This window comes from Odocoileus virginianus, chromosome 8, assembly GCF_023699985.2.
Source record: "Odocoileus virginianus isolate 20LAN1187 ecotype Illinois chromosome 8, Ovbor_1.2, whole genome shotgun sequence".
In the NCBI taxonomy this organism is placed as follows: domain Eukaryota; kingdom Metazoa; phylum Chordata; class Mammalia; order Artiodactyla; family Cervidae; genus Odocoileus; species Odocoileus virginianus.
Window position 1 is genome coordinate 78,182,343 of NC_069681.1, and position 22,854 is coordinate 78,205,196.

A 22,854-nucleotide genomic window follows, 5' to 3' on the forward strand; every position below is an offset into this window, starting at 1 on the left:
TAAACATGTCACAGCTAAAACTGCAAGCATCCTCAAATAAATATATAGATTTGTGTATCCTCTTAAATTATAACATTGCAGGTACACATTACCAGATTGGAAAGCATATTTGCACGTCCAGCTCTTGGCCCAGAGCTTGGCAAATGAATGTTGACTGAAAGACTGCATGACTATACTAAGAGGAAAATATTTATAGCTTTAAATATTTACAGGCTAATAAACACCTAAAGCATTTTTCATATATTCAGGTCCCTCCAAACTCATAGGGCCTGTTGTAAATGTGGGAACATGTATTGTGACCGTACTTTGCAAACTGTAAAACTCTATGTAAAAAAAAAAAATAAGGTATTATATCCTAGAGCAGCAATGTCTGTGTAGATGTCAGTGTTTCCGATGTTTTCAGAAGGGTGGGGCATTTGGCACAGTCCCAGAATGCACTGGGAGAGTCCTTCCTGCTGGCAGCCATCCCTTTCCCTTTCCTCTGCATGGAATCCTTGGGAATTCCAAGGCCAGAGATTACTGCAAGATTTAGTCTTGGAAGAATAATGGTGAGAAAACATTTCCCTGTTTTTTTCACAAAGGAATCACTCTCCCCTTGTTAAGATCAACAAACCTGATTGGGACATATTCATTCATACCTGAGAACAATCGGACAAAACCACAGACAAAGAATGGCGTTAGGATTTTCAAATGTTTTGACCACAGTCTTTAGTGAGAAATATCCTACATATAGGCTTCCTAGGTGGCACCAGTGGTAAAGAACCTGCCTGCCAATGCAGGAGTCCTAAGAACACGGGTTCGATCCCTGGAGGAGGGCATGGTAACCCACTCTGGTATTCTTGCCTGGAGAATCCCATGGACTGAGGAGCCTGGTGGGATACAGTCCATGGGGTCGCAAAGAGTAAGACACAATTGAAGTGACTTAGCACTCATGCACACAATGTACATATAGTTTTGAGCAGGTACTCACATACCCACAGAATGAAACAAAGTTTCACAAAACAATAATTGCACTTTGTACATATGCAATGCCACATGACATTTTCTGCTCTCTTCCTTTCTATTAAAAATTGCTATGAATACCTATTAGCTGACTTCATGACCCTCAGTTTAAAGAGCACTGCCTCAGATGACTCTGTTCTGTGAGAAGCATCCAGTTAAATCAATGGATAAACTGAGTCTAGTTCTAAGAGTGTGACAGCTGGTGGTCTTCACAGACGCCTCTCCACTCATGAATTCTTTGTATTCTCAGAAATTTAACCTCAAGACCGGTTGAGTTCACCTCTTAAATGTACTTCTCAAACTCCAACCTGCCCACCTCCATTCTCTCTGCCTTAGTTTAGGGCCTCATCATGTTCCCAGACTACTGCAACAGGTCCCCCTGCTGTAGGATCACTCTCCTCAGGACTCCTCCGTGCCTCTCTGTCACCCACAGAACAAAGCCACAGCCCCGTGGCTTGGCCCACGATGCCGCCCCTGCCTCCTTCCAGGGCTCACTGCCCTCTGGGGTCAGCCGCTGCAATGGCAGGGAGTTCGCCCGCCAGCCCCATGGTGCGGTCTCATGTCCCACACAAGGGCTTGTGCTGCTGCCTCCCTTTCATCTGTCACATTCTTCCTGCTTCTTTTTCTCCTGTCTTACTCTTCTATCAAGATTCAGCTAAGACGTCACTTCCTGAATCCCAAGTTAGCTTGTCCTTTTCTGGACTTTTGTACATTTTACTCCTTACAAGTTTAGACTGAAATGCTCTTGTTAACACGTCTGTCTCCCCATTAGACTACAAGCTTTTCAAGGGCAGATGTTGCCTGATTCACTTTTTGCCTCTAGTGCCTGGCAGAGTACTTGGAACCTAGTGTGTTTCAAGTAACCATCCTTCAATAAATCTCCTGAAGGAGAGGAGCCGAGAAGTTCTGCTTCTGTTGCAGTATCCCTTGGGTACCCATATTTCACCAACATTGCTCGACACTCATCCTAAACTGGAATGGACTGTTGATCCTTTTATTTATTCATAGTAAATGACCTCCAGATACTGCTGGTCAAAGGTCTTTGGTGAAGCTACCTCTGGCCGCTGAAAAAAGCTCTCTTGCTTTCTCCTTTCTTGATTGAAGCAGGCTGAGGGGCACATGCTGGGTTGTCATACCTTCCTGTTCCATTCCATTTGAGAAGTCTGCTGCTGCTGTTGCTGGAGCTGATGGGTTGAATGCCAGCTCCAATCTTAATCAGTAACAAATCAATGACATGAGATCTCATGCAGCTTAGGTCTTCCAGATGACCTTCTAGAGAAGGAGGGCAGTTCTGGGGATGAGCAAAAAGACTTGGGTCTCCTCAGGAGCAGATCTGAGCCTAGTTCTGTCTGGACCACCCAAGATCTCCCTGGATATGTCCTGGCAAACAGCCAGCTCCCTGAGGCTTCCCTAGTTATTCCTCCAAGGGAATCATCCACTCATACCATGACGGCACTGCTAGGGAAGTGGGCATGATTTCAGTCAGAGTAAAACGATGCGTCTCCTGAAATGTAACCACACTAGAGTAATGGAGTAGAGTAATCTCCTCTGTTGAAACATGACTACAACCAGCCGTGACTATTCCGATTCTCAGGAACAGAGGAAAAATGTGTGATACACTGAGGTCACCTTCTTTTGGGCAATTGATTTAGTTGGATCTGCCTGGAAGACACTCCCCTTTATCCTGTTTAGTTAAAGCTTTTCCTTCCTTGAAAATGTGGCTTGTTGGACACCTCCTCCAGGAAGCCTTCCCTAAACCCTTACAGCACTTATGCTCTCTACCCTTGCATGATCTCTGGCTATCCTGAATTGTTATTTGACTTATTATATGGAACTGTGACTTCCATTTCTCTGTAGACTTAAAGTCTGAGAACAGTGAATTTGTAAACAGTAGGGACTCAATGTAGATTTGTGGCTGTTATGGCTACTGTTAATAACTAACAGAATAACAAGCTCATATATGGACACTGATTGATTGATTGATGATGGTGGTGATGATTTCTAGCCCTTGTTCAATTCTAGAGACAGGAAGGTAGCCAAGGGGAAAGGAATGAAATTCTTTAATGAATAAAGTAAAGGCAGGAATAGATATGGGAAAGAAGACAGCAAGTTGAGATTGACCCCCCTATCTCCACCCTGAGTGCAGCAGTAGAGAGCAGTACAGAGTATATGCTCCCTGCAGAGGGTCTTTGAACAAACTTCATTATGTGTGTAACGTTACATAAACACTTCAGAGTAGCTGGAAGCATGTGAGAGAAACTCTATAACAAGGAAGGGCATTTTGTGTACAGCTACAGTTCTGGTCCCTGGCACAAGGCTTTGGACTTTACTCTGGTTGACATTTGTTGGACAAAATGAATTATGTAAATTGACAAAGAGCAGGCACTTAAAAGTTGGAGCTATTATTATCAACTGAAATGAGTACTTTTCACATTTTCCCACTGACATACTCAAATGGCAGAAGAAAATAAACAGATGTCCTCCATGAATTATTTGCCATTTCCACCCATAGAGAGGACAGGACTGCAAAAAGCTTTCCCTTAAATTTTAAGACCAATGCTCCAAAATGCACCATCACGGACTTTCTGGGGCTCTGAAGGGACTTAGATATAAATTTAAGAGAATTTCACTTTTAGAGAGATGGTTTATCATTATTTTAAAATAATGGCTTCCCTGAACACTAGAAACTGTGGAATTTGGGCGAATTCCAACTCCATTTGAGACAGGATGACATTGCTGGACCCAGAGGTCTGACTAGAACAAACTGCAAGTCACACAGGCTTTGGGCAGCTGACGGTTAGTTTGAGCTTAGATCATAGGATGGAGGCAGAATTTCTGCTTAGCAGTATAAGATGCTGGTTTGAAAACAAAGACCTTCTTAAATACATTTCTATAAAAGAGTAGAAGAGCTCATGTTCTGAAGGCAATCTGTGCATTTTGTTCAGGAATGCAAACAACATTCTTCAAGGATAACTTCAGAGATGGAACCCAAATTTGATCCCTCGCTCTACTGCATAAAATCCTTCAGGACTCATAAATCCTTCCAAAGTAAAATGCAAACTTCTGAGGACAGCGTACAATTCTTGAGCTCAGCGACATGGTGAAGGACATGGTGTGTCCTTCTGCGTCTCAACTGGGCACATTTCCTGGACGCCAGAGGTACAATCAACTCCCTGAAACTGCCACCTCCAGCCACTCTCGTCTTCTGCTCCTGGTAGGTACTTTCCCTAAGTCTAGAAGGACTTTCTCTCACTTGATCTGACTAGCTAAGCCTTATTCTTCCTTTCTCATCTATTTCTTTAATTCTCAGCTCTAGTTACCTTCTCTGCCAAGTCCCTCTTGACCACCCGCTGCCCGCCACTTAAGTAAGTAAGGGTCTCCCGGTCGTCTCTCCTTGGCACCCTCTGTGTATCTCTGGCCCGGTACTTACCCTGGCACTGCAATTTCCGGTTTATTCTGCTTTTCTATTTCCCTCCACAGGCATGGTCTTTGTGTATCCCGTGCCAGTACAGTGTCCAACCCCCCAAAAGGGCTCGATTAATGTTTGCGTTACAAACCAAGGAAGCTTCCAGCACAGAGGCTCAAAGAAACTTAGAGCAAGGCGTAAATGATAGTCTTCTTCATGCTTCTGGCCTCTGACAGTGAGGAAGACCCTCACTGCTCCTCTGTGACCTGTGAAGCAGCAGCAAAGATTCCAAACCTCCACACTTCCTTCCCTACTGTTTTCATTCACATTAAAAAAAAAAAAAAGAAAAGAAAAAAAAGGAACATCATGGATTTGCACCACAGCCTCAAAGTACAGTCACCGGGAGAGAGGATTACCTTGGCAACAGAAAGAACCACACATTTTCTCATGAATCAAACTCTTAAACAGAACTAAAATGTAAGGTGAAGTATGTTCCACTTACTACATTTCCAACAGAGTGTTTTAGTAGTGAACAGAACTCTCTCCTCATCAAGGAAACGCTCAAGAATTATGTTAAAATTCCAATGGTTAATCTCTTCTTTGAAACTTTCAAATCTTTCTTACATGCCCTTAAAGAACCTAAGTATAGTTTTAAAACATTCCGCAGTTGACTACAAGTAGCAAAGATGATGTTTCTAAAAGACTTCCTCTTTCTTCTTACAAAAAGTACCCTTATATGTCCTGTAGGTACTCATGTTCATAACTGCTTTAAATTCTGTGCTTCTCTTCTCTGTCAAGCGTGGTTTCTATTTATAGTCTAAACAGCATATTGTTAATTACATGTTCCATAACTGTCACTTACTTCATAACACGCTAATGGTATCAGCAAATTTGAAGTTAATGGTCCCAAGACAACAACAAAAAACAAAAACAAGAACAAATCTTAGGTTCACGAGTTCTAGGTTTCAAAATTCTCTTTGGCATAACGGTTTATATTAGTAAAACCCAGACTGCACTAAATTATGAGTAAATTCTGCCTGAAACATCCCATGAAACTCTGCTCCCAGGATTTGCAATCATTCTTTTCAGGCTTCATATTGACACCTCCTTGCCTCCAATCATGCTGTGAAAATAAATGGGAAACGACTCACAGCAGTGCTTAGAGATACTCATCTGGGAAAGTGGGGGAGGCTCCTGAATGCTGATGTCACTGTCATTTCTGAAATTCCAGCCCTGGCCACTCTCCCATCTGGGCTACTTTTCTAATCTGGAATTCTCTCTCCCAGCCTTCCCTCACTACCCACTCACCTGACCCCTGGGGGAACTCTGAGTCACTTCCTGTCCTTGCAACTTGTGGCTGAAGTTCCTCTTCTGTTAACTGCCTCAAACTGGGGGATTGAGATGAAACTGGAAGGCAGACAGAGGGCAGAGGAGTCCCTCTCATCCATATTAGAGTGAGCTGCTGAGCACAGCCAGCTCTGGATTTCTTAGAAGATAAATGGTCATCATTACAGTAATGTCCTGAGTTGTGCATTTTTACTACTTGATTTACCTCTAGGGTCCTGATTTCATTCTCCACTTTTCTGCTGCTAATTTGCAACTTCAGGAAGGATGGAGGGCAGAAAAAATAAAAAGCAAATTCATCAATCTCACATTCATGAAAAGTCTGATGGTGCAAATCTGAGACCTACTCAAAAATAAGTTATTGGAAGGGCATCTGTTTCATTGAGACTAACCTCCCTATTTGTCATTAATATAAATTGGATGCAGTACAAGTCTTAGCTTTCCAAGTCAGCTTTTTACTAAGAGGACATTTTTACTATGGTAAATTTTTTTAAATTAAGAATTTAAAAATTACATTACAGCAGAGACAAGCTAAGTATTTAACAAACACACAGGTGGAAGGTGACTCCCAGCCTCCCTTGGAGGTGGTGAAGGAGGTTTGTGCAAAGGCGCAGGGGTAGACCTGCCATGTGATTTACCTCGCCCTGTCCTCCACCCACCAGTGGAAGCGCCAGTGCCCAGGAGACCTTGGAAGCTTGATGCTGCATCAGGAGAGCCACAGTTGGCCTGCATCAGGAGCAGAGTATCTTGTCCTCAAGGCAAACATACTTTTAGTTGGCTGAGACCGTAACGCTTTGAGGACTGGAACTGCAACCTTATCTGACACTGAATCCCCCCGTGATTGGAAAAGATTATCCCCTTGTGCCTGGAAAAGAGCAGGCCAGTATCTGGCCAGTGTTCATTGAATGGAATAATGAAAGTTGGATGAGTCATAAGACTATACACATGAAAAATCAAAACGCACAACAGAAAATTAATTCTGAGAAAAATTTCTGGCATGCTTTGCTCCTACATGCACATAATCAACTTCACTCTAAATATCACTAGGAAACTTTTGTCTTTTATGTCCATTTTTGCTTTCATGGAAAGCACCCAACTTTCAATATGCACCACACACTAAGATAGATTGTGAAATAATTTCTTTTGAAAAGGATTCAATTCAGTCTCTTCTCTTTGATGTACCCACCTCCCGCCACCCCTGAAAATAAACCCAATCTCCGTTGACTGAACAGATTTATTTCACTGCTCATCAGCTTTATAGAGTACGAGGCATTTAAAAAGCAATTTGGGGTTATCAAGACTTTAATGAGAGGATGCTGACTGTGGGAAGGTTTTCTGGCTTTGTGTTCTCACCATGAAGAAACTTCTTGCCCCCATCAGACTAGTCCGTGAGAATGACGCGTGGTTAAGATACTTCTGCCTTAATAACAAAACCTACAGATCCCGTACATATTTGTAATTATTTTCAGACTCAACTTGATTTCTAGGCTTAAGACTGTGAAGTGACCTCTGGTGTTTCCTTTTCAAACTAACTGTGACTGGATCCTGGGACAGATGTGTAGGGCCTGTCAAGGGGGTGCCAACAGCTCCATATCTTGTATTTATGTTTCTTTTTTAGTCATTCAAAGGGGGTTCTTCCCTGGTGGCTCAGACGGTAAAGAATCTGCCTGCAATGCAGGGGACCTGTGTTCGATACCTGGGTCAGGAAGATCCCCTGGAGAAGGGAAATGGCAACCCACTCCAGTATTCTTGCCTGGAGAATCCCACGGACAGAGGAGCATGGTGGGCTACAGGCCATAGGGTCCCAAAGAGTCAGACACGACTGAGTGACTAACACTTTTACTTTTTTTATCATTCAAAAATATTTCATTTCCTTCCTTTTTATTGTTTAGGAATTAACATCAGGAATAACATTCATAAGGAAGAGATACATATCAAGATTTTAAAAATTCCTTAGTATATTCACAAGAGGTGATAGCAGGTACATTTACAATTTGGTTGGAATCTCCAAAGTTAGTGTTATCATCTAACACTAGTATTTAGTGACTAGATATAACCAATTTTTTTTCTCTTTTTTTTGCCACAAGGCTTTTAGGATCTTAGTACCCCAACTGGGGCTCAAACTCATGCACCTTACAGTGAAATCACACAGCCTTAACCACTGGACTGTGAGGGAGTTCTTTAGCTATAACTGATTTTTAGTTATTAAAAAAATGAAGCAAGGGGCAGAGGGAGGAACGAGAAAGGAGGGAACTACAGCAATAAGCTATCTTCTGGCTGGCACCTAGATGGCGAGTCCAGCACTAGTATCTCAGCACACTGGTATTTTATGACCTGGTTGCTGTATACAAGCCTCTTTCTAACAGAGAAAGGCCCTGTTGTCTTTCCCATGTATTGGTGCCATTATTATGGATAGTATGTAGTTTATAGCTATTTCTCAAGTCATAAATTTTGACACTATTCTCAATTTTATCTTTCTAAGCATTTTTTTTTTTTTTAGCTTGGCTCAATTCTTCTCCCATCTACAGACTGGCTTTCTGTGCCCTTTGCTCCCTGTCTGCCCTGTCCGAGGTAGTATTCTGGATATCATCGACTAAAAAATGACCACCTTAAGCTTCACCTCTCTTTCAACTTCCACCCACTCTAAATCACTTTAAATACTACTGCGAAAATGATGATTCCAAATCTAACTCTAGATTTATGTTATTTTAAAATTTAGCTGCCCAACTCCCTCCAGGATAAAACAAGCTTCTCACTGTACTAGGTACCCTGTGATCACCCAGTAAGTTCACATTAACCCATGAGTAAATATTTGGCTAAAGTTCTTTGTGGCTAATGAATGCCCTGTTTGGGCTTCATTTTGCCTTGAGCTTGTTTTATTTAACAAATATTTTAAAGATTTACTGAGATAGGCATGAAAACAAAATCCCAAGTGTTTTTAAGTCTGTGGCTCTTAGCATCACCATCATGATAGACCAAAAATAGAGGATGCAGTTGTAATATTGCATTCATTTTTCAATGTGCCCAACATAAACAACATATTCTTTTAGAAAAAAATCCAAGCACTCAAAACAAACAAACACACACAAAAAACTGTGTTACTTCAATGCATTATTATACTCAAAAAGACTTTGGAATTTTGTAAACAATTTACAAGGTATATTTATTTTAATAACTTATGACTTAAATAGTTACTAAAATGAAGCCATGTTTTTTTCTTAAACCATATACATGATTTTCAACTTTTTAAGTGTATTTTTCTTTAGGAAGCTTTGATGATTGGCCCACCACTGATTAATAGATGGTGTTAGATGGTAAACTAAGTAATTCTGAAGACCTTGAATTTAACTTTAAAAAACTATTTGCTTGGTCATAGTCCATCTTGTTGTTACCAGGAGGTTTATAAAAATTTTCTTTTAATTTTTTTTTGTGGAAAAAAATGTATATATCCAGGAAATTAGAAAAAAGGAGAGAGAGAGAGAGCGCCTGTAGGAATCAAAGACTTTTATGGAATAAGTTTTTGCTCCAAAAGAGGGTCAAGAGATGCCAAATAAAATGATCAAACCGACAGCTAGTTGTGTGACCTTGGGCACAATACTGTGACCTCCCTGATCCAATCTTCTCACCAATAAAATGAAGTCTCTTTTAGGGCTCTAAAATGCTATGATTTGTAAGATGAAATGTTATGCTGACAGTATCTGAAATCAATGTCTCCTTGGTACAGTGTCACAGGACTGCAGAGAAGATAAAGCATACGTACGTTCAGACTACACGACTGTAGACTCTAGCCATAGCCCTGCTACCTGAATCCAAGAAAACCCACATAGGAAAGTTGTAGGAGAGTTAGGGTTGGTCTAACACTTTGTTGCTAGGAAACCATTGTTGACGAGCCCTAATCCAAACGTCTGTGTGATTTCATACTGTGGTCTCTGACACAGCAAGCAAAGCATCCTGAGAAACCATAGCCTCGGTGGCTGCGTCTTTGTCCTAGACATTAACCCCAACTGGTTCCTTTTTTTCAATTTTATACTTAAATGTACCATTTTTGATCTCTCTCTCTCTTGTCCTTCAATTCTAACAGAGACAAGAAGACAGACAGGATTATGACTGGGGGGAGATGAATAAAAGTGCATTTTTAAAGGCAGTCAATGATTATAAGACAGTTATTAAAATGTCTGGGTAAATGACCTCACACTGCACTCAGCTTGCAAATCCGCCAGGCAATCTGGCTCTGAGTGCGTGTGGCCCTGAACTGCCATCTCTGAAATGGAGTCACAGGAATATGTGGACTGGAGTCTCCAACTTCTCAGTCATTCCCATCACACCTGACACCATATCAGGCACATACTGCTATAGTAAAACTTGTTTGGGCAACTTACTAAATAGTTATTATTAGAAAGGACAAAAAAGAAAAAAAAAATTCTACAGCCTGTGAAGGCTTTTAGGCATTTTGTACTTTGACTGGAGATAAACATTTGCCATATTTGGAGTATTTACTAAATAGAGAATAAGCTACTTACAGGCTAACAGTATATTGGTAACTTTGCTTCCATTATTCATTAACTTGTTCATCATAATCATCCTTACTTATTATTGGAATTTGCATTCTTTGAAATAAATATTGTCACTAGAATATTACAGTGTTCAAAATGCATATTCATGAATGTTCTCCCTGATATAAATTGTTCGAGGAAGGTTTATAGGGTCCACAGCATCCACTCAATTCTGGTTTTAATTCTCTCTTATGATGCTCGAATATTGTGTTAGAAGGTATCTGCATGGTTATTGTTGACACTGGGCCAGGCATTGATGCTAAATGCTTTATGCTCTCAATACAGTGGTTCATTTCATCCTCACAACAACCTCTACAGTGGTACCATCATCCCCATCTTACACAGGAAGAAACTAATGCTCAGAGAGATTAAAAAGTGTCAAGGTCACACAGTGGAGGCACTATAAGGCAAACCACAGGTTCTGATCCAGTTTCAGTCCTCAGTCATAACTAATATAAGTTAAAAAAAGCAACCAAATGAAAGAAAAAAAATTCACTCATAATTTCTCCATTTATTTATTCATACCTTAATGGCCATTAAATGCATATGTCACCACTGCAACAGAGAAGCTGAGGTGCAGAAAAAGAGGTGATGGCACTTAAACTGATGAAAGTGAGGACTGTCAGTGACAAGAAGGAGGAGAAAAGCTGATGCGTCAGGCAATATTTTTCTAAAGGCTTCGACTCTCTTCGGAAGGTTCTAGGTGGAGACATTAGGGTTCCTGGCAGACTGAAGTCTCCAGGAGCTTAGGAAAAGGTGGGGAGCAGAAACAATGAGGGCATCATACTGACAGCATTTTTACAGGACATACACCCAGAGGAAGCACAGAAGCAGGTTTTTCGGGTGTGACCTTGCACCCTCCTGAGACTCTGAGACAGACATCACCATCGCCACTTTGGGGACCAGCAGCAGGAAAGCGTGCTCACAGCTGGGGACAGGGCCGGGATTCAGACCATCACAGCCTGAAGCCTGAAGCACTCTTCAGGATGCCTCCCTGCTCAAAGTGGTCCTGCTGCGGTGTTCTAGCAGGCGAAGGGCAAACAAGGAGACTAACAGAAGAAGACCCTAACTTGAGGGGGCAGAACAGAGAAAGTACACAGAGCTGTGAAATAAATGAGGAGGTTTATCTGACAATCTGTACTATTAATTACATTTAGCTATCTACCAGCCAAGTACTCTGCGGCTCCATGGTGATTATCAAGCCAGTCAGAATTCCTTATAGCACTGCTAACTAAGTGTGAGAGGGATTATTCTTTTTCTACCCCCTCTCAGGGCTGAGGCAAAAAGAAGTTCCTTTAAAGTCGAGGTTTTCATGTTGTTTTTTTCAATTAGTTACTAGTCCAGAATTATCCCAGAGATCTCAGGGATTGTTAGAACTTCTTTTCACTCATGTAGGGAAAAAGAAAGAAAGAATTCTTCCTAGGTAGAAGCAAGAGCACAGAAATACTTTTTTCCTGTCCCTTCTTGCCTCAGTCTGGACTTATATTCAATAGACTCAACTCAGTAGAAAAGCCACAGGAATGGGGCTATGAACACAGCCCATGCCTAATAACTTGATAAAAAAAAAAAAAAAATCAGATGATTTGTGAAACATAAATTTACTTCACTGTTTAAAAAGAGTTGAGATTGCTCAAAAACAATGCTATTACCTTAAAACTGTATGCTAAATGAACTTCTGTGAATAAATCTTAATTTAAATATGGAGGGATAGTTAGTATTTTATTTTGGGAATATTCTGCTATGAAATCCAGTTTACAAAGGAGACTAACTTTTTTCACTTTAAAAAAGTGTTTTGAATCTTAACACACAAGAACCACTCCCCCCTCCGATATATGTATCTTGTAAATGTAGATTCTTTTATGGGAAGAGTACATAAAATAGGTTAACGAGCATTTATTTTTAGGTTTGAAGGCACTTAAACATCATGTTAAGGATTCAGAATGCTACTGCTTTATTATAAATTATAATTTGTATGTTTGTTAGTACAAAACTTTTCAAACTTATAATGGTTTGTTAGTTTGGGGCAGAATATAGGACACATTTAAAATAGTTAAGAATTAAGATGAAAAGAAAAATGGTTCTCAATTCCCAGATATAGGTTTCTTCAGAGAAAGCAAAAACGGACTTTTTTAAAAATGAGAAATGAATTATAAACTGCTTTAAAAAAAAAGGATATTATATATACTGTTAGTCATTAAAAAATGACCGTAGAGACTGAGTCACATTTTTCTGGTGACACAGCCCCCTCTTGTAAAAACATATACACATACCAATATGTTATGTGAACTGCAATCTTGTAGTGACTTCAAGGAAAAACTTGTTTTTATAAAAGAACTTGTATTTTCCCATGCTTCTTCATTTCTTGTGCAAGAACTTTTATGAGATTTGAATAAACTGTGTTTTATTTATTTTCCTTTGTTCTTCCCTTCTTACTGGAAGAGAACATTATCTGGAGATAATCATGTTCAAGGAGAATAAATCATGACTTAGGAGATGATTTAAGTCAATGAACAACAATTAAAGTGTCTAATGCGGCCACCACTTTGGATATGGCAACTTAATTTTACTGGGACAACACATTTTATTCTAAGGCATTATATGAACTCACAGCAAGGGATGTTATTTCAGTAGCCTCCGATTTCATCCTTGCAGATTTAGTCTCTCTCTCTAACCCAGCTGACTGAACTTGAAGTTGTGTAGTGGTGGAAACATAGTGTGAAAATCCTTGGCCTATTTCATCAGAGTCCCTGGAGTTTTTGTTTTTCTCTCTGCTTACTACCCTGTAACTCGCCAAATCATTATTCCTATTCACTGAACTATCAGCAAGCCTGTCTGGTGTTCCAGCCACCTGGAGCTGACAAATATTTTCCTACTATGAAGGACACCATAGCAACCAGGCTTGTGGCATGGATACAAACCAGGCATAATGCTGCTACAATTTAAGCTGAGAAACACACATACAGCACCCATATCAGTATTATCCCAAAGAGTGTCTTGAGAACTCCAAATTCTTTTATTTTTTGTGACTAAGTTTTTTAGACACAAGATGGCAAATTACCTTATCCCTAAGAGAAGGAAGGAAGTGATTAAGATGGCAAAAATCTTATGTTTCAAATCTGTCCATTTCTTACAGCCAGTGCCACCTTGGACACATTAATGAACCTCTCTGAACCTCAGTTTTTTCATCTGTAAAATGGAGATAGTAGTCTTGCCTCAAAGGATGGCTGTGAGGATGAAATGAGCTTGTATCTGTACTGTGGTTGGCAGATGAGAACCATATAATAACTAATAGCTTGTGTCACTAGGTTAAGGAGAGGGGCAATGACTATTTATAGGGCATGAGGGAAATGGTCTCCAAAATAGGATGCAGATGAATACATTAGAAATTTCCATTTGTGTCTATTTTAAATATTTAAGTATTTTTTGATATTTTAAGAAAATTTTATGCCAGGATTCAATATCAGGATTTGATACAAGGCGTTAGGCTTTCCAGGTGGTACAGTTGTAAAGAATCCGCCTGCCAAGTAGGAGATGCAGGATTGATCTCTGGGTTGGGAAGATCCCCTGGAGTAGGAATGGCAATCCACTCCAGGATTCTTGCCTGGAAAACTCTATGGGCAGAGGAGCCTGGCGTTTCAGTCCATGGGGTCGCAAAGAGCTGGACATGACTGAGCACGCAGAGCACACACACCCTCACTCAAGCTGCAAGCCTGCCAGTGGATTCTGGGGGAGTGTGAGAGTCACAGCACAGAGCAGGGGTCACTGGTCATCATAAGTCCATGCACATTTCCAGTATTGCCAAGTGTCATGATGCATGGCAGCATATATGTACCTGATTGAGAAAATACGTGGAATACATTGCTTGGTGGTGGTCGTTTAGTTGCTAAGTCGTGTCCAACTCTTGCGGCCCCATGGACTGTAGCCTGTCAGGCTCCTCTGTCCATGAGATTTTCCAGGCAAGAATATTGGAGTGGGTTGCCATTTCCTTCTCCAGGGGATCTTCCTGACCCAGGAATCAAACCTGGGTCTCCTGAATTGCAAGCAGATTCTTTCCCAACTGAGCTACAAGGGAAGCCCAATACATTGCTTACTTTTAATCAAACTAACCTTCATAAAATGGAGAAGTCACTTAAAAAGATTCTTGCAGAGAAAGAATGGAGAGAAGATGATATTAATTACTAGCACAAGTATTCAACAAGAAAGTGACAAAGCTGAAATTTCCCTCCCTCCAGTACTGGGACTATAGCAATCACATCTACAAGGTAAGAACAATGAAAATATATTCAGACCTGACAAGAAGTCAACTGGAATAATTAAAATCCTCTAGAAGATTGTTTGAAATGAATATGTATGTAATTGCTGATGATCTTTGGTCTTTATGACTTGAGATAATTAATAACAGTGAACATGTATTTTTTGTAAAAAATACAGGGAGCTCCCTGGAAGTCCAGTAGTTAGAACTCTGCTTTCACTGCTATGGCCTTGAGTTCAATCCCTGATTGGGGAACTAAGATTCCACAAGCTGAGTGGTACAGCCAAAAACAAAAACAAACAAAAAAACACCCCCAAAGCAGAGATTACAGATAGCTATACAGAGAATACTGCTCAAAATCTTGTTATTAACAGGCATGTACATTCGAGAGTGTGAAGCCACTGTGCTTGGAAACATGGAGTAAAGATCCGGCATATTGGAGGGCCATCTCTGATCACATGCCTCCCAACCTTTTCTTCTCAACCTGGCCTACGCTGCATTTTTACCACACACGGGGGTGAATGACCAGGTTGCTAGAGCCAGATGGTGTCTTTGGCTACCCCAGGCCCTACTCAGCCAGCCCAAAGGCTGAGGGGATTAGTATCTTCAGCATCCCTAGACCCATTTAGAGCACACCCATATCCATGAGATGTACCTCAAAGCATGCTGATTGGAAACTCAGTTTTACAGACAAATTTAAGCAGGTCTTCCCGGGTGGCACAGCTGGTATAGAATCTGCCTGCCGAGGCAGGAGTCACAAGAGATGCAGGTTTGATCCCTGGGTCAAGAAGATCACCTGGAGGAGGAAATGGCAACCCACTCCAGTGTTCTTGCCTGGAGAATTTCATGGACAGAGGAGCCTGGAGGGTTAAAGTCTATGGGGTTGCAAAGAATCAGACATGGCTGAGTGCACACACAACACACAATTGTTGAAAATTACAACTATTTGGTTCTAATTGAATCAATTCTATACACGAGGGAAGAGTACATTTTTTGGTTTTGTTTTTGTTTTAATATGGACCTCTTAAGAATCAGCCCAGTAAAAGCTGTCTGTATTGTGAGTGGGCTTATTGTGAGAAGTTAAATATTACATTATCTCATTCTCTCCAATCTAATGGTGGTTTAGTAGCTAAGCCATGTCCGACTCTTGAGACCCCATGGACTGTAGCCTGCCAGGCTCCGCTGTACGGGATTTCCCAGGCAAGAATACTGGAGTGGGTTGCTTTTTCCTTCTCCAGGGGATCTTCCCAACCCAGAGATCGAACCTGGGTCTTCTGCACTGCAGGCAGATTCTTTACCAACTGAGCTACCAGGGAAGCCCTCTCCAATCTAATAAGGGAACAAATTCTGTATATTTAGAAATGTTCTGTCCTCTCTGTCAGTAGGCACACTCTTCTTTCATATGTTCACATTCAGTACAGCGCTAGTCACACAGTAAGTGCTAATATGTGTTTGCTGAGCAGATAAACAAGCCACAGGTAAGCTAAAAACACTGTTCATCTGTCCTTTAGTCACATGCTGTAGAGTTCTTTTCCTATTCCTCTCAGCAGCTAGATCAAACTGTGCAACTGATTACCAGTTCCCAGCCCTCATCCCATACTACTTACTGACTCATGGCTGATTTCACTTCTTCCTTTGATGAGGTCATCCAGACCACCCTACAAAACTGTCTTAACACCAAATACTTGGACCTGAGTCATTCAGTGTAAACCCATGCTCCTCCTCTCCCAAGTCCTCTTTGACCTTTTCCTTATTAACCAAACCCACCAGTCATGGAGGGATGCTTTTGTTGAAATATCTCCCTTTTTTCTCCTCCTTCTTCTGTTCAGGACTGGCTCAACTAGATAGTCATCTCTTGAGCACCCCAGACTCACCTGCACCAGAGCCTTAGCCTTTTCTCATTCCTCATTTGACATGAGGAATGCTCTTGCCTCAGAATCCACAGATGCTCTCTTCCACTCTCCTTCCTTTGCATCTTCATTTGAGTCCCTTCTTCAAAGAGACTTTCCCCAGCCACCTTTTCACAAAACTTAATCCCTCTTGCTCACATTCATACCATCTTGCCCTGTTGTACTCATTTTTCTTACCAATTGCCACTAAAATATACATTTATGTTGTTCCCTGTATGTCTCCTCCATTAGAACATAAGCTCCACGAGGGCAGGAAATATCGTTCTGCTATTTTGCTCATTGATGTATCTCCATAGCCTAAAATTGGGCCTGACGCACAACAGATCCCCAAATAATATTTGTTGATGGAATGGAGGGATATGGGCTATGGATGGACCTATATATGGTATCATCGCTTCCTCTTCAATCTACCCTTTTACCAGAACATTCCTCCCAAATTACAAGTTAAAAATCACCTAGTAAAGAATCTGCCTGCAATGCAGGAGACCCCAGTTTGATCCTTGGGTCAGGAAGATCCCCTGGAGAAGAAAATGGCAACCCACTCCAGTGTTCTTGTCTGGAAAATTCCATGGATAGAGGAACCTGACGGGCTACAGTTCATGGGGTCACAAAGACTTAGACACGACTGAGCAACAAACACTTGCACTAAAAATCAGCCTTCTCATAAATTCTCAATAACCACGTGTGACTGAGGAAATAGCATCTAAAAGCCTTCAGAGCTCTAACCCCAATTGCCTTTTCAGGCCCGTTTTCTGATGTAGCTGTCTCCTCATACCCCCTGAAGTCTAGTCATGCTGACCACTCCGGGGGACCCTGTGTCTATTCTTGAACACATACATCACTTTAAAGTCTTCATGTTTTGGGACCTCCCTGAAGGTCCAGTGGCTAAGACTCAGCACTCCCAGCGTAGGGGCCCTGGGTTTGATCCCTGGTCAGAGAACTAGATCCCACACACCACACTGAGAGTTCATGTGCCACAGCAAAGACCCAGTGCAGCCAGATAAACATAAATACTTAAAAAGTAAAGATAAACATTAAAAATAAAGTGTTCATGTCTTTTGACATATATTCTGTTATCTCTGAATGTCTGTTTTCTATCTTGCCCTAAATTAACATCTCTTGGTGTTTCCAGACTGTGCTCAAATGTCATATTGTCCATGGAGCTCTCCGATTCTTCCAGCTGATTTAAACGTGTGCTCCATAGTGTATCTCCTTATGATTCTAATTAATATAAAAGTCATTCTTCCTTGAACTGTGTCCATATTTGCCTGAAAGACGGGACTATAACATCCCTGAGCAGGCGTCACAGGTCTGTCTGCTTCTCCAAGCTCCTCACACTTAGTCAATGATCAATAGATGTTTGCTGAAATGCAATATGCAATGTTACTAGCTATGGATCGCGAGACAAGGGAAATGAAGTAAGATAGGCATTTAGATCCTTTACAGAAGAATATACCAACACCAAATCAGTGAATGTCAAGGTGACTGACAAGAAAAATAAAATTATAGCTTAAACCAACACGGAGTTGGAGACTTTGGTAGTAAACTCTAAAGCTACACATATCTTATTTCTCTCTGAGGTAATGCCTGGCACGGAGAAGTCAGTTTGGAGTTCGACACTCCACTGCAAATAAACTGCTTTTATTTAAACTGAGCACCCACTATTGTTGTTTAACCATCTTGTGGTTTTATTCAAGTACTTGCAAGACTCAAAGAACAGCAGACAGAATGCCTCCATGTTACATAAGGGTTCTTTTCATGGAATAATTTATGGTTAATTCAAGGGTATCTCGTGCGTGCTGGGTTTCTCCTCCCTAGACCTGCTCATAATGTGTATAGCAGCTCCCTGGTCAGGCCCAGTACAAACAGTCCAGCGTGCAGGATAATAAGCACATGTAGAAAGAACAGTGGTTCTCAGGAGATTGTTCTAAATCATTGTTCTCTTGCAGCAAGTACAGAACCAGTAATTCCAAGAAGCTTTTAGAGCATAATCTTCTCTGAGGCAGTAGAGTGAGCTTAAATTCTAGACCCACAGCAACAATTCAGACAGGGTCCGGCTGCCTTTTGCAGACTGTAGTAAAGTAACGGGCTCCCTCCTGTGCAGAGGCTGAAGGGGAAGGGCACTACCGCCTTGAACTCCTTCCCCCCTAGCTCGCTGGCTGCACTCACGCCCTTCCTTGGTATTTTGTCAGAGCTCCCTGGGCTGGGGATTTTAGCAGCTGGCTCTCTCATGCGCCTCTAGCTCAGACAACCAGCCTGGTTCGGCTCAGGCTACAAAACTGACCACCTTCATCTGGTGTGTGAAAGCCGCTGCCAAGGTGCAAACTACCACAGCAGCTTGTAGGCTACCATGCCAAACTACCCTGGGAAGGTGCTTGTCCTCACTCTCACAGCTTAACTAAGAAGGAGGCCACTTCAAGGAGCTTTCCTGATTATGAAGACTCAGATTTCCTCTAGGATGAGCCCCCAGGGCTCCACTTTCCCTGTTCCCTCCACCCCTGCCCTGATGCTCTGACATTTACTCCTGGGCTTGGTTGTGGCCCATGTGGGGATTTATTCGCTTGCTGATCAACTGGGTTTGTATTCATTTTTGAAGTTGGCATTCCTTCACTGTTTACACAGGGAGTGCTCTGAAGCAGGGACTTGCGTTACTTGGTGGGCAGGATGCCCAAAAGGACCATTTAGAAATGTCTTTAAAGAAGGCACACGCTTTTCTGCCCTTTTAAGACAAAGCGGCCAGGCCTGCTGGGGAAATGTCCTGCCCACCAGCAGTTCTTTGATCTGGCCTCTTTACCAAGAGCTTCAGGGAAGGGCATCATGAGTGGGGGTCCATTTCAAGGATTATCCCAAGAAGTGAAAAAATAAAACCCTTCCTCTTGAACAAAGAGGTGAGTGGTGGACAGTAGATCTCAGCAGTGAGGCCCCCGATCAATTTATCACTGAAGCTGTACAACATCTAAGTCAGATCAGGGTTCAACTGACCACAGGGCCCTGATTTGAGAGGAGATTACTTCCTGTATTCCTGCGGTTTATCCTGATATAACTTGCAGAAACTATTATGATAAAATGGATTTACTTCTGCCAGTTATTCCATGTAAAAGGAGATTAAATGAGGGATTATAAAAGGCTTCCACAATTTACATAGTTTTCTTCATAGTCATTTAACACGTAGATTCAAGTTTTCCCTTTTTAACTTCAGTTCAAGAAAAAAGTTAAACCAGTTAGAATTTCCATCTCTCTCAGTGAGTCTACTTTTTAATAAAAATGGATAAGACAGGCCTTTTAGGCCTCTCCTGATGCTAAGATTATTGTTTCTTTACAGAGTTTTAAAATTTTGGCCTCAGAGATTACCTTATTTTCAACAATTTCTAAATTAAAGAAAAAAGGGAGAGGAGTCAAATTATAAGCCTGGTAAGAAGTTGTAAACTTGATGGCTTCAAGTATATTCCTGGTTCTTTGCAAAGAGTCTAAAAAAGGCAGCATTGAAATCAATACAATTATATATCATTGATCAGTTAGCCTGTGGATTATTAAAAACTTTATTATGATTATTAAGATAATGCTAATGTCAATTTATTTGTCATTTTTCATATTATTTATGAATAATATCATGCTGTCTTTGGAAAGATTTAGCTACTGTGAATTTTTTTTTTAAACCACTTCCTTAGGATAATTTCCTAGAAGGGGATTTACTGGGTAAGAGGGTCTTCATAAATGCAGCCAAACTGCTTTTCAAGAAGATGACTATATTTTCTTTTTAAAATATATCTAGTCACAAATATATCAAGGCTCTCTCCCAACAGAGAGAATTGATGGATAGCTTTAATTTTTAGTTATGTGCTGTGTGCTCAGTCATGTCTGACTCTTTGCGGCCCCGTGGACCACAGCCCACCAGGCTCCTCTGTCTATGGAATTTTCCAGGCAAGAATACTGGAGTGGGTTGCCATTTTCTGCTCCATTGAATCTTCCCGACCCAGGGATGGAACTCACATCTCTTGCATCTCCTGTATTGGCAGGCAGATTTTTACCACTATGCTCCCTGGAAAGCCCTGTTTTTTAGTTAGCTAAGTGCAATTAGTAAGATTCAGGTAGGACTAACTTGGTTAACAGTTTGTCTACTGGTGATGACAGATACCAGCCTAAAACAGTCTATATGCTATCACACTGTAATAAGTACCCACAGATGGGTACTCAGACTCCATCCTGAGAATGTGTGATGATAGTATACCATGAACAAGATAATATCTTCAGAAAGATACCAAAAGATTGACTTGTTCATTCATTCCACAGACATTATTTGATCACCAGCACTTTTAAGAAGAGTGCCCAGAAGGATGGTTTTGTATGGAGTGTGGTGGTATTGGCAGCTGAGATTGGCAGGTTTGAGTTCTGATGCCGTTTGCACTATCCTAACTTGCTCTCATGTTTATCACTTCAAATAAAATGGCTTAAAATGAAAACACACTAACGGTTCCTATCTTTTAATATTTTATATGTTGTTGTTTAGTTGCTAAGTGTATTCAACTCTTTGTGACCCCATGGGCTGGAGCCTGCCAGGCTCCTCTGCCCACGGAATTCTCTAGGCAAGAATACTGGAATGGGTAGCCATTCCCTTTTCCAGGGGATCTTCCTGACCCAGGGATCAAATCTGGGTCTCCTGCATTGCAGGCAGATTCTTTATCATCTGAGCCACTATTTATATGCATATATATGTGTGTGTGTGTGTGTGTGTGTGTGTGTAAGTGAAAGTGAAAGTGAAGTTGCTCAGTTGTGTCCGACTCTGCGACCCCATGGACTGTAGCCCACCAGGCTCCTCTGTCCATGGGATTTTCCAGGCAAGAATACTGGAGTGGGTTGCCATTTCCTTCTCCAGGAGATTTTCCCAACCCAGGGATTGAACCCGGGTCTCCCGCATTGTAGGCAGACACTTTACCGTTTAAGCCACCAGGGTATATATATGTTAGAAAATATTAGATAACCTAGTTTGCACTATCATTTATTTCCTTGTATTAGGAATTTTAAAAATTATATATATTTAACCATACTAGACCAAAGCAGCATTGCACCAATCTTAACCCAACTTCTACAACTTCAACCTGTTTGGGAGAATGCCTGGTATTTCACAATGCCAGAAACTGTAATGAGAAAATCAAAGGATAATTCCACATAAAGAAAAAAGATCAGTACAAGTATCTTCAAGAGTAGCTGTTGCAAACAAAAGTACTACTGTGTAAAATTACAGAATCTTCTTTCCAGTGACCCAGAATTTTTCAGCTTTTCCAGTCTAAGGAAACAGAGGCTACTTCATAAATGACATATATCCTAAAAAGTAACAGAGCAAGACACATTATTAGTATCTTGCTGACATTTGAAGTGTCTCTGGAAATCAGAGATGGCTAGAAATATTCACTATATTTTAAAGCAGTGAAACAGATTTCTTAAAAGGTTAGCTATCTTCCTTAAGGTCACCAAAGTAGTCAGCATAAGGGTAGTGGCTGAAATCCAAGACTTCTGACTGTTACCTTAGTCCTTGAAATAAATTCAAAATGTCTTCACCCAGTCTGACATGGGTATTGTTAGAAACTGGCAAATATTCTTTCACAAGTTAGAAAAAGATCTGGATGTTACCCTGTCACAAGTCAGCATATGTCAGCACATGTGAACTTAGCTCTCCAGAAAATACTGGCTGGCAAAGCTGATATCCTCACACACAGATACAAGTCTATGCATCCCAAAGAGTATGTTCCAGAATTTTAGAAAGACCATCTTGCACACATCTCTAAAATCTCACTGCCTAAGCTGCGATGAGCCTAAGCAGAACTGTGTCTACTGGTATTTTCTTTCTTGCACTCCTCAAATCTAATAGGAAATAGGTTAAACTTCTGAAAAGACAGTAAGACAAATGTTCAACTTTCAGTTCCTGACTCCCCACAACGAGAAAAGACATCAATGTGGCATTTATTACGAAACGGGTGGAAAGGGCCCTGTAGAAACCATATGGTTGCTCGTAATGGCACAATCTCATTCAAAGGTGCCGGGACACTAATGAGATCAGGATGTCAGGAAAAGCAGAAATAGATCAATACTTCTCCCCCACTTGTGGTCGCCCCGCCATCAGTCACTATGCTTGCCCTATGTAAATGAAATCAATCAGCTAGGATTTCTGTAAAATGCATGAAGCAGTTGTCTTCTGGACTCTCCCAGAAGATAAATGATTCCAGACGTTGGACTGCAGCCATGTTCCCACACATGCTACAAAGTTCTGACATCCATATTGGGCCATAACACTGAGTGGTTTTGCGAGTTTACAGCCAGTGCTTCCACTTCTGGTTTGGACTAGACAGTTGGCTAACGCTGAGGCAAAATGAGCCCCTTTTGCCTGTGTGA

At 41.2% G+C, this 22,854-nt stretch overlaps 1 protein-coding gene and 1 long non-coding RNA gene across 8 annotated transcripts in view; one reads left to right on the forward strand and one right to left on the reverse strand.

Moving 5' to 3' along the window:
- STARD13 (StAR related lipid transfer domain containing 13) overlaps positions 1-22,854 on the reverse strand; it is a 495,175-nt gene that overhangs the window by 71,704 nt on the left and 400,617 nt on the right. The window lies entirely within an intron of this gene.
- On the forward strand, positions 3,789-12,713 carry LOC139036360 (uncharacterized). 2 transcript variants are annotated; one of them, XR_011489150.1, is made up of 3 exons: positions 3,789-4,216; positions 4,313-4,367; positions 4,483-12,713. It is a non-coding gene; the product is annotated as an uncharacterized lncRNA (long non-coding RNA). The 2 variants fall into 2 exon arrangements; XR_011489149.1 differs by having other exon boundaries at positions 4,313-12,713.